Raw genomic sequence first — 13089 nt, 5'->3', positions numbered from 1 at the left:
TCCTTTAACTTGGCCTTATCTGCCCTTCCATTCTAAATGAAAGCTTATCTGGGTAGAGCAATCTTGGATGTAGGTCCTTGCCTTTCATGACTTGGAATACTTCTTTCCAGCCCCTTCTTGCCTGCAAGGTCTCTTTTGAGAAATCAGCTGACAGTCTGATGGGAACTCCTTTGTAGGTGACTGTCCCCTTATCTCTTGCTGCTTCTAGGATTCTCTCCTTCATTTTTACCTTGGCTAATGTAATTATGATGTGCCTTGGTGTGCTCCTCCTTGGGTCCAACTTCTTTGGGACTCTCTGAGCTTCCTGGACTTCCTGAAAGTCTATTTCCTTCGCCAGATTGGGGAAGTTCTCCTTTATTATTTGTTCAAATAAGTTTTCCACTTGTTGCTCTTCCTCTTCTCCTTCTGGTATCCCTATAATTCAGATGTTGGCACATTTAAAGATGTCCTGGAGGTTCCTAAGCCTCTCCTCATTTTTTTTTTGAATTCTTGTTTCTTCATTCTTCTCTGTTTGGTTGTTTCTTTCTTCTTTCCAGTCCATTCCATCGATTTAAAACCCAGTTTTCTTTCCATCACTATTGGTTCCATGTGCATTTTTCTTCATTTCACTTATTGTAGCCTTCATTCGTTCATCTAATTTGCAACCAAAATCAACCAATTCTGTGAGCATCCTGATCACCAGTGCTTTGAACTGTGCATCTGATAGATTGGTTATCTCTCGGTCGCTTAAAAGTACCGGCTGTGGAGCTTTCAATCCTGTTTGAGCCATCTTCCCCCTCTCCCGGCCCCCCCGCCCTTTGGTCTGGTTGTGCCTGTTATGTGTGAAGAGCAGAGTCTTAGGTGTTCACCAGGGCAGGGCAACCCAGTCACTGGGTTGTGACGTTGTATGTGGGGGCGGGGTCCGAGAGGGAACAATGGCGCCTGCTCTGCTCTCTCTGGGACTTCTGACCCCTCTGCCACTTCCCACAAGCAGATTGGGCCCTTCTGGTGCTGGCTCCCAGGTGGGTGGGCTTGTGTATGTTCTAGGACTCTGTGGGTCTTCTCCCCAAGGAGCTCTCCTGTGAGGCTGGGAGATTCTCCCAGCACCTCAACTCCCACAGGTGTTTTCAATGGTGCTTTTAGGCTTTATTTCCTGGCGCTGGGTCCCTGGGTTGTGTGGTCGGTGTCATTGCCCGTTTTTGCCTGGTTTATCTGCACACGAACGTGTGACTGCGGACAGCCAGCTGCCTTAAGCATCTCACTGGGTCTGCTCGTTGCCTCCCGCGCCCAGGGTCTGCCACCGGGTCCGTCAGCTGCCCCTGAACTTCTGGGGTCCGCCAACTGCCGCCTGTGCCCTGCATGCCCGTGTCTGCCAGCCACTGCTTTTTCCTGCCAAAGCCCCTCGACCCCTCTCCATAGGCCTCCAACTCCGCCCCTCTTACCAGTCTAGATGAATGGTTGTCAGACTTCTGTACAGTTCATTTATCTCTGTGCTGGTTTTTTTTTGTTGTTGTTGTTGTTTCTAAATTTTCATTATCCTTAGTTTTGGTTGTGCAAGGAGGCACAGTGTGTCTACCTATGCCTCCATCTTGGCCAGAAGTCCCCGTTTTGGTTTTTTTTTTTAATAGACAGGGGTATACTGAGAATTGTGTAGGCAAAGACACCCTTGGAGGACCCAGTTAATACAGCAGCTCTTTAACCTTAGACAGTATAAGACAGAAGAGAAACAAAATTGCAACCATCGGTGAAATTAATTCAACTACCTTCCTTTGGAAGGGGGAAAAAAAAACAAACTGCAAAGGAAATAACATTCATTCTAGAAGTGAAGAGCCCCTTTCCCAAGCAACTCAGAAGGTGGGTTAAATCGACAAAGACAAGAGATGAGATGGGTTCCAGAGAGGGAACCTAGCAATTTGCAAGACTCAGTTCACACAGGAGAATTTCGGTAAAGTTGAGAGGCTCAAGACAGGAATAATGGTATATATCCAAGGCTCTTATAGTTATCAGGAGGACAGAGTCCCTGGTTGCAGAGTAGGGAACTATTGATTTTGTATGGAATTCTAACTTCTTTTTTAAAAAACATTTTTATTGTTGTTCAAGTACAGTTTTCTGCCTTTCCCCCCATCCCTCCCCAGCACCCTAGCCCTTCCCATCTCCCTCCCCTGTTTCCACCCCCCCTTATTATTGTCCATGTGTCTTTTATAATTGTCCCTGTAAGCCTTCACCCTTCCCCCCATTATCCCCTCCCCTCTCCCCTCTGGTCACTGCCAGCCTGTTCTCAGTTTCAGTGTCTTTGGCTATACTTTGCTTGCTTGTTCATTTTGTTGATTAGGTTCCTGTTAATTCTAACTCTACAAGAAGTCTGCAGACTTAACATTCTATATATGAGACACATAACAGTCTATATTAAATTCTTAAGAGTCTCATGAAAGTACACTCCCCATAGTTCAGATATTAACAGCAGTACTACGGTGATTACCAAACATGCTACCAAAAATATTCTGTAAAAATATTTATTTGAATGAATTAATGAAAATGTGAATGACAAGGCATGGCCCTCAATAGTAAAAAATATAGAACATGACAGTTTAAAGTTGTCATATCCGATCTGTGCAATCCTTGAAACAGCCCTGCATGGAGAGTAGGACAGATTTCATTCAATATCGCCTATTTTATAAGTGAGGAAATTAAGGCTTAGAGACGTTAAATGACTCACTCAAGGTTGCTTGCTAAGTGACAGAGCTGGGACCCAAACCCAGGGCCCGGGCTGCCTCTGCTGAGGAAGGCATGGAAGGAAGGCTAATGACTTCTAATTGAAATGTCTACCAGGAGTGTGATGAGCTCGCATGGGTAACGGCTGCCCCGACTCAGGCTGGGCCGGCACCAGGCCAAGAGCAGCCTGTTCCCAAGCATTCCTTCACTTGTTCAAGAGATCATGAAAATTAAATTGGGCTATAACCAGGCCTTAATTCCCCACCCTTGATGTGAGGAGCCATATTTGTCTCATTAGCCTAGGTCATAAACTCCAGCAGGAGGGAGAAAAAGAGGCAGAGGAGAAAAGTGAGGGAGGGAAGGGGCGAGAATTGGATGAAGAGAAAGCAAGGAGGGAGGGAGGTGAGAGGGCACGGTACATGAAGGACAGCTCACCGCCTTAGGTTAGGAGCAGTCCCCGCCACAGGCATAACCACAATTACATTTTAAGTTTATGTAGTTCTTCATAGTTTTGTTTTGTTTTATTTTTAAATAACTGTGTGTGCTCTCTCTTTTGAAACTCATTACCTTCCTGGGAGACAGACAGGGCAGAGAGGACCAGCCGAGTTTCACCAGGGAAGGGATGAGGCTCTGGGAAATTAGTAGACCTGCCCAAACGACAGGCCCAGGCCAGCAAAAGCCATGTTTGTAACTCATACTCTGGAAGCAACAGGGCATTGTCCAATCCACTCAAGCCATCAGGGGCAAGGCATACTTTTCAATATATCATGTTGTCTCTCTTGTACCTTTTGAAATACAGAAATGTATGGGGAGGGAAGGGGGGGTGGCTTGGATGGGGGGGAGTGTCTGCCCCCTTTTGGTTTTGTCCATATATCCTTTATAGTTGTTCCTGAAAACGTTTTCCCCTTTTCTATTACCAGGTATTTGAAAATCCAATGGATTGTCCTGCTTCTTCAGCTATATTGGAATATGAATGAATCACCTTATTGATTAAGCTAGCAGGCTAAGAGTAGAAACTTAGAATTATTTTTGCATAGTTTACAGAAACCCTGTGCCATAATGGTACATATTACAGAAACTTGATCTAAATCAGGCATGAAAGTTTTCACTTCAAATTACATCTCTTAGATGGTTATACTCCATATAAATGAACTAGAGCAACGGACTGTCTTCAAAGAATAAGATTCCTCAGAGAACCAGATGAGAGAAACTTTTGGAACAGCAATGAAGTGCTATACAGTGATAGGGGCTGTCAAATCAGAGAACCTGAGTTCAAATCTGGTCCTTAACATTCGGTAGACAGTCTAGCATGGATAAGACAGTAACTAAGACTGTAGACTTGGGATTCAGATAGATCCAGGTCCAAATCCTGGTTCTACCACCTTAGATGAGTCATATTGAACCACTCAAAACTTTAAATCCCACCATCTATAAAGTTGAGATAATCATGCTAGATTATGCTGAGAAAAATAGTGACTATTATTATTAAAAGTATATATGCTTCAATGGAAATACATTTTATGATATCATTTGCCTAAATTACAAACTATGGGACTTAAATAGCTCAGCTATAAGATTTTTTCCAATACAAATATTGATTGAATATACCTTATTTATTATTTTTATTTGTTGCTATAGGGATACTAATTTGGTAAATGCTTCTAAATTTGCCTACCCTAAATAATAATCATATATTTCTTCTTCAAGTAGGTAGCGTTCACCATACACATTGTACTAACAAATTTCTGTTGAACTTTGTTGAAAAATAACACTGTCCATTGAATCAGGTTTCAATGATTCAAAAGAAAGATAAAATATTCAACAACTGTCTTTTAAATGTAATTCTTAACAATTTAGTTGACAATTTTAATTGAAGGCAAACTTCTTCAGCTCTCCATATTTAAGTAGTTTTGCTATATTCTCTGAAGGTAATAGAGCATCTTCTGGGTTTGTCTTTAGAGATAAGATTGGCCCATGTTTATGATGCTGAATCTTCAAAAGAAAATCAGTTTGCCAACATATATGGTCAAGCACAACTTAAGAATCTCCTAGGGAAAAAAAAGTCTTTAAATAACTAGAGGGTAAATGACAACCTTCATGGTCGGCAGAATTTCCATGTACCTTTTAAGGAAATAAATTAAATGACCTCTGGACAGAGAAAATCCAAAGATGCTCAGGCTCCAAAGCCCCAATTTGGAAGGTAATTACAAAAGGATAAGAAAGGCTACTCTGCCTCCTGACATCTGAATCATTACATGTGGCTCTTCATCGACTCAACTAGAACTAGACCACTAACATCAAGCCTTTGACTGTCTGCCCTTTGGAAAATCAGCTCAAATGTTACAGTTTCTGCCCCTGGGAGAATTATTTTTGGAGCAGAATAGTAGAATATCTAGAGTCAGTGTGCCTGGGTCTGAATCCAAGATACCTGTAGCTAACAGGCAAGACAGAATTCTAAGAAATATATGTACAGTTGTATATGATCTGCATAACCCTATGAAGTAGATACTCATATTACTCCCCTTTACAAGTGAGGAAACTGAGATGTAGAAAAGTTCAGCAACTGCCCAAGATCACATGGAAAGCATTGGAGCTAGAATCTAAGTGACATCCTGGCTCCATTCTGCTCTTCTCCCTCTCAAGGTCAACCACTTACCAGCTGTATGGCCTTCTGCAAGATGCTCGGCCTCTCTGTGCCTCATCTGCTAAATGGAAACTGCATATACCTGCAGATTGCTAAAGTATAGCAAACATGTCAGGTTGTTAAAAGAATTAATAAAGATAACTCCCGTGTTTTTCTTAGCACAGCGCCTGCCACATAGTAAATGCTCAACAAAAGCTATTTATTATTTATAATACTGTCTTCCTGGTGATGGCAGGGACCACACATTTTATTCCTTCATCCATATACACTGCTAAGCATGTCTTCTCACTCTCTGAGAGTTCATTTCTTCATCTGTAAAATGGGACAGTACAATAACCTCACAAAGTTATTTGGCACATAAAAGACACTGAAAAAATACTTGATAAATGAGAGGAAGTTCTTCATGTAGTACCTAATACAGTTCCACATGGAAATAGGTACTGCGATAAAAACTTCTTGATCATAGCAATCCATAATGCAAAAATGATAATATCACCACCTCCTTATCCCTTGGGATCTGTGAGGATAAATGAGACCAATCTCTAGGAGAGAGATTGTTAGGAGGAAGGTGCTTTATAAATCTAAGGGGTTGCTATTAATGATGATCATCATAATAATAAATTTTGTATTGAAGAAATCATAACTCACCATGCATGACTCCTCAAGGGAAACCTATCAAGGCCTCCTTCAATGACACAGTGGCAGCTAGTGCCCAAGGTTTTGAATGTATGGAAATATGAGAGGGAAGAGAGTGATGTTACAGAGAAGTCAGAAAGGAATTCAAGCTGGTCATTTAGAGAGGATCTTCTCTTCCATGCCCTTCTCTCTCCCTACCCTGCACACTTCTCATATCTGGCCCCCTTGAGTAGGAGCAAACACCAGAGCTTGGGTTTTGATATTCCATATCACAGGCCCAGGAACTCAAACATGTCCATAGATCCAATGCCCATCTGATCCTTAAAGATGCTCCCCTATAGGAAAGTCTCAGAAAACCAGACAAGCAGGGTGGGTTGTTTCCTTATGGCAGTGTGATACAAAGCTGTCTATTCAGTGAGCTATAGTTTTAGCCCCAAAGACAAAAGACTAGCCCATACTGAAAAGAGAAAGTTAAGATAAAACTAGCATCACATCATAATGGCCAAGAGCATACAGATCTGAACAGGAACCCAGCAGCCCTGCTTAGACTTGTTAAGCAACCTCTATTTTGGAGTTATCTTGGAGGGGATTGTAAGGTTAAAGGAGATAGAGTCCATGATTTGCCTAGCATAGCAACTGACACATGTAAAGCCCTCAGGTAATGACAGCAAACATCATGGTGGTTATTGTATTGCCAATGTGTTGATTTCGATTAACCAATAAAGAATGTGTAGCCAAGCCAGGCTAGTGTGAGGGGAAAGGAGCCAATTAGGTGAAGGGTCTTCCTCATATGCTCCGTAATTTGGTGATGAGTGTGCTAAGTATGGATGGGTCAACGATGTCCTTGAAGGAATTACATCAGGCTGGACAAACTCCCTCCAACTCAGAGGACACTGGTACAGAAACCAGAAATAAACATATTCATTTATAGACTCAGAAACTCATTTCCAATAACCAAGGCATATCAAGCACACAGAAAACCATATTAGCCATTGGAAGATGATTTGGTGAGCATGAGATCATAGGAAACTGGAAGGTCTAGTGGGATATTTATCCAGGTATGTCAAAGCCAGATAGATTCTCCCACAACAGACCCCACCACCTAAGTGATCTGAATACTTGACATTCACATCACGAACATGACGTCCAGGTACTTCTGTTTTACTGGAAACAGAGGCTCAGGGAGGTTGCCACACAAGGCCAAGCATGGCAGCTGCTTTCCCGTGTAGATCTACATGCTCTTCACCATTATATGATGCCACCAAATATTGTGTCTCCTTCCAGTGTACAGAACTGAAGTCTTTCTCCCCTTTCCTCAAAAACCACATAGAACACCTCCACCCATAAAGAAAAGGTTTGAAAGTCAACTATACGTGGATTTGAGTCCCCACTCCACCGACAAGCTGTGTAACCTGGGAAACATCACTCAACTTCTCTGAACCCAAGTTTGCTGATCTATAAAACAGTGGCAGGAGCCTACTACATAGGCTGTTGTGAGGCTTAGAAAGACTGTATATAAATACTTAGCACAGTGTCTATGTGGTTAGTGTTATAGTAGATACTATTTTAATTCCATTAAATCTACTCTTTCTTCAATTTCTTTGATGCTGGTCCTATAGACTAATTCTAAACACAAGGTTTGAATCTACAGCTCCCATGCACATTCAATCACACAAATACAGAACATCTTGGGGGCTGATCATGTCTGGAGATGGCTCAATACATTGATTCTTTGCTGATTTTTGGATGCTTTACCTTCAGGGGTTGACTTCATTACCTAGTTCTGGGAACATCACACTGTGGCTGATGCATGCAGGGAGAAGAAGACAAATTATGAAGGTTCAGACGGATGCAAAGAACTGAATATTCTGCCAACACCAAGCAGTTTTGGGTCTCAGGAAGTAGAGCCATTTGTATTTTCCTGCCCAGAGAATTTCTCCTCCCCCGACCCCATAACCGTTACTCTTCGTCCAGCAGCCAGCATTAATTTGAATGTTAGTGGCATCATCTACAGTAATGCCACAATTTTATTTTGGGCTATTCTTAATTTACTGTGAAATCTTAGGATACAATGCCTCCGATAGCACTTTCCCCAGTGTCTTTGAGCAGTCACTTTCTCCTTATTTCCAATGTATGCATGAGCTCTGTTCAATGCAGAAACACATTAACAGCAACCTCTCTATTCCCTCTAGGTTGCTTGCAAGCCTTCCTGTGTTTTTAATCTTCTCTGAGTTCCAAAACCAACTGTGTTGAATGATGTGAATACCAGGCTTCTTGTTTCAGCAAAGAGATGACTGAACTGGAGTCTGCAAAAATTAATAAAAAGAAAAAATCCACACTCTGAAAAAGTCCCAGTTTGGAAAAAAATATATATATAGATCATGATAAGGATTAAGGAGATGATTCAAGAAAAAAAAAGGAAGATATAAAATATTCCCATCTTATCTAGAGTGGTGAAAAACTCTAGTACAAAAGGGGCAATGCTGACCAGCCCTTTAATAACACTGGAGATAAGGAACAGGGACTCAGAACAGAGAGCGTGTCTGCAGCAAAGTATAAGGATGGGGGCTTGGGATTCAGATCACACAGAGAAAGGGTTTGTTGATTTAAGTGGTGTGGGAAAATGGAGAAGGTGTTGCTTAAAGCAGTAACCAATGTTGTTTATTTTGGGATACAAGCCTGAGAATATTATTATGGCAGAGAAAGGAAGTTATCTCTTGCGAATTGTCTTGAATTATGGGGGGAGCGAGAGAGGCTCACGGTGTATGACATTTAGAATTGCAATTTCTAAGCAGAGCACCATGTCTGATATATCATTTATTGTCTCTGCCTCCATCCTTCCAAAGCTGCATTAAGGACAGATACGAACCTCACTTCCCTGGGTCTCCATTTTCATGTTGATTTGGAGGACATTTATTTTCCCTTTGCAACAGAATCATATTTTTTCCCCTCTTGGAAGGTTTAGTTCATCACTAAATATTCAGGTCTAGGAAGCGATTTTCCTTTCTCTTTGTGCGTGATTTGTCTCTCTCTGGAGCTGAGCCCCTTTAGTTGAAAGCAAGAATTTATACAAACAAAGGGCACAGGAGAAAAGAGAGAGTGGGTAGATGGGTGGATGGGTGGAGGGACAGTTTCTCCAGTTATGAGGGAAATTTGCACATGAGTCTTCCCGTTTTTTTTTTTCCCCAGCTGATTTTACAGGAAGGAAAAAACAATGCCCTCCAATCGGGTATCAGAATCTGCTGGTTTAGAAGCTTCAAACGGCAGTTTCAATTACCATGCAGTGTCCTCTCATTTCCCCTAATAAACATGCACGTGTGCAGATTCTGGTGGTGGATCTTTGAAAATGGAGTTTCCACACCACCCTCCTGCATTTCAGGTGGAGATAAAGTGATTCCAGATACTGAAATTCCCATTTCATAAATTCAGTGAATTTTAGAACTGGAATGGATTGATACCCTCATGTTTTAGTAGCTGGAGAATGAGGTCTCAAAAGGTAACTGATATGATCTCACAAGTGGCTTTACATGTATATTTATATGTTTTCTGTAATGCTTTGAAATTCCTCAAAATTCTTGTTGTCTGTGTGTATGTGGGGATTTCACTTAGCACTGAGTCAAGACTGGGCCCTGGGAAAACCTAGAAGTACATTGCAGCCCTTATACCTGGGTCTTGCAACCTTGCTGGGGCTCTGTGAGGTATAGGAGACAGCTGCAGCCACCTTCACAAACCTAAATTGCATGCCACCTTAATCTTGGGGAAACTGGCTTCTCCTATTCTCACCATTCTGCATCCCACACAAAGGCACTAGCCATTCCCTGTCTTCTTCCTATAACACTCTCAATGAACTGGGGCTTTTGAAAACAAAAGCCAGCAATGTCTATTGTCTTCAAGTGACTTCTGCTTCCAACCCTGCAGCTAAAACTCTAGAGAAAAGAGAATACAAGAAGACACACGTTAATATCTCAACAAATGATTCTGCCACACTTGCCTTAGACACTCCTGCCCCTGGGGCTTAGTTTATGCAATGCCTTCTACCAGGAATGCCCCCCCACCCCACTGCGAGCAATGCAAGTTTTGCTATCCCTGTGTTGTCCAGGAAGCCCTCCTTGACCTCTTCACAGAATTCCTAAGGTATTCCCTCTCTCTGCCACTGGCTTTACTTATTAGGTCATGTTTCGGGTCTTTGTGATATTTTTCTCCAATCAGGTTGTTAATTCCCCAGTGGCTTGTCTGTATCCTCCAAGCCAGGCTTGGAGCAAGGTTTGGGTTTGAATCTTCAGCAAATTGTTTTTCCTCTTTGAGACATCATAATAACCTCAGAATGTGCTGGTAGCATTTTCCCTCAAAGCTTTATTATATACCTTTATTGTTTTTCTTCTGATTATACAGACGACACAGTCTCAACCTAAAATATTCAAAAACTACTCGGTACTGTTAAAAAAAGAACATAAAGGTCCCATGACTTCCACTTTCTTTGTGTGAGCCCCACTAATATTTTCTTGGCCATCTTTCATATCTTTTATGACTCTTTCTCTCTGTGTATGTATATAGACATATGATTTTGCATTTCAGGTAACTGAGATTATTTCAAACATAATGTTTTTTATAGAGAGAATATTAAAAATCACATGGAAGAGTGTCTAGCATCATAACTTGAATAGAAAATACTTATTTAATCTGAACTTTAATAAATACTTTTAAATGAATGGATAAATGGCATTTCGCATAGAATGCGGGGAATAAAGGAAAGCGGGAGATGCTCCCTAGGCTATTTCCCTGTCACTAGGCAGGACTTCACTGAAAATATTCCGCTTAAATTAGCCCAGGGCCCAAAGTATGTGCCATAAAAGACAAATGAATATTCTAATTGGAAATTCTATAGTCTACACTAAGACCAGATTTCTTCGGCCTAATGTGGCTTTCAGGCATCTCAAATGTGTTCTCCAGTTTACCAGCTGGAAGCATTGAGTGGGATGGACGGAGCTGTACAACTTGGGCAAAATGTTTACTAACGTCGAGACAAACTAGACCAGACTGATGTGCATCTTCCCTGGAGACGTTGTAGGAGAGGCTCCAGCCTCTAGAGCCCAGTTAAGAAACTTAGTTTTCTTATCTTAACTTGTCCTATTTTCATTGAGGCCTGTTTCCTCCGTTCTACCCCTAGTGGGGAGAGAACGCTTATTAAGTCAGTTCTCATTCCCATCATCCCCGCAAATGGCCACACACATGCCTTTCTGCAGGCCTAATAATTTTGATTTCCCTTCCTCCCTGGACCCTTTAATCACCTTTGTGGTTCTGCTTTGCACACAGCCCACTCTCTACATCCTTTTAAGGGCGTGTGAACTCCAGGGTCCTCTTCCCTTCAAATGCACTGAAAGAGACTCACATTTTACAACCTGGATCACTCCTTCTTGAACATGAACAATAAACATATCTCATCTGTTACTAATGACATTAAGACTTACATTAGAAAACTGAAAGAACTATCTCCTTTTTAATAGTCCACATTTAAAGATCAAAATCAGACCTAGGAGAAATTCCGTTTTCATGACAAGCAAGTGTGCCAGTAGGATTTCCCCCACTTTGTGACAACACCCCACACTGCCTGGGCAGTAGCGAGCTTCATAGGGTTTCTCCTCTGGTCCATGCACAGAGGCTAGAGTCTGTGTGTGAGTCAAATGACCCATCATCACCCATTTATGCCACCAGAAGTACAACTAACAGATTATAAATGTTTCTTCTTCTGTTGACTAATTGGCTGGAATATACCTGCTACAACATAACAGCCCTGCCGTGCTACACAGGTTGTGACTACCTCCTAGCAGGTGTGTGTGTGTGTGTGTGTGTGTGTGTGTGTGTGTGTGTGTGATAGGATGGCCTTGACTGGCAGCAGCCTGGGCATGGAAGAGCACAGATATCTAGGGCTAGGGCTGTGAATTTCTCATGCTACCCTATTTTCTTCAAGGCATTTGCCACTATTTGAAATTAAATTATTTATTTACTTACTTATTGTGTGCCTCTCCCACTAGAGAGCAAAGGGGGAGCTTTGTTTTGCTCATCACTAAAATTAACTCCCTTGCCTCCTCCTAGTCTCTTCCCACGTGTCACTTTCTCAGTGAGAAATACAACAAACCTTGAAGTCCCCTCCACACACTGCTCATGGTATTCTCGATCCCCCTTACCTTGCTTTACCTTTCTGGGTTTTTAATATCATCTATCATCTTCAACATTTTATGTAACTAACTATGGTGAATATTGGTTTTTGTTTGTCTCTCCCTATGTGAATGAAAAGTTTGTGCAGGCTGAAATCCTTCTCTATTTTGTTTATAGATGGAACATAGGTGTGCAATAAAAATTTACTGAGTAAATGAAAATAAACCATTTACTTTGTCCTTAGCTCCTGTAAGAGTGACTGGCATATAATAGCTACTCAATAAATATTTGTTAAATCTACAGGGACAAATATAAAGGACACATGGACAAAAACTGGAGGGGGGGTGGAAATGGGAGGGAGGTGCAGAGGGAGGAGGGGTGGATGGTGTGGGATGGGAATAAAGGACAGAAAACTGTACTTGAACAATGATTAAAATAAAATTAGAAGAAAAAATATGTTAAATCTATTGCTTTTCTATAGAAGCTCCTGTATTTATGAATATTTTCTCCAGTATCCAAACACTTGCCCATCATGATGCCTTTCACTGGTTTTCCTATGTCCCTCGTTAATAGGATATAATGGGAAATAGACAAATGCTTGACAAATTAACCAATTAATAAATAACTGAATTAACCATACTCAGTGCTTCATGCATAATGACTGAGACCCCACATCAGCCACTTTTCTGACTGCCTGTTTCCCCAACATCATCAACACTAAAGTATCCCACTTACAGTTCAATTCAACAACATGTCATCAATACCAACTGAATGCCAGTCACTATGCCAGATACTGAGTGGGACAGTCAACAACACTAACCAGAAACTACTGAGCACTTACTTTGCCAGATACCATGCTAAGCACTGCACATGCAGGATCCCATTTAGTCCTCATAATAACCATGTGAGGCAGTGATTAGTGTTTTGCCCATTTTACAGAGAAACTTAAACCTCAAGAGATT

The sequence above is a fragment of the Phyllostomus hastatus genome, unplaced genomic scaffold (genome assembly GCF_019186645.2).
Source record: "Phyllostomus hastatus isolate PE091 unplaced genomic scaffold, TTU_PhHast_1.1 phas_contig_34, whole genome shotgun sequence".
Taxonomy (NCBI): Eukaryota; Metazoa; Chordata; class Mammalia; order Chiroptera; family Phyllostomidae; genus Phyllostomus; species Phyllostomus hastatus.
Note: the sequence above shows the minus strand (reverse complement) of the source record.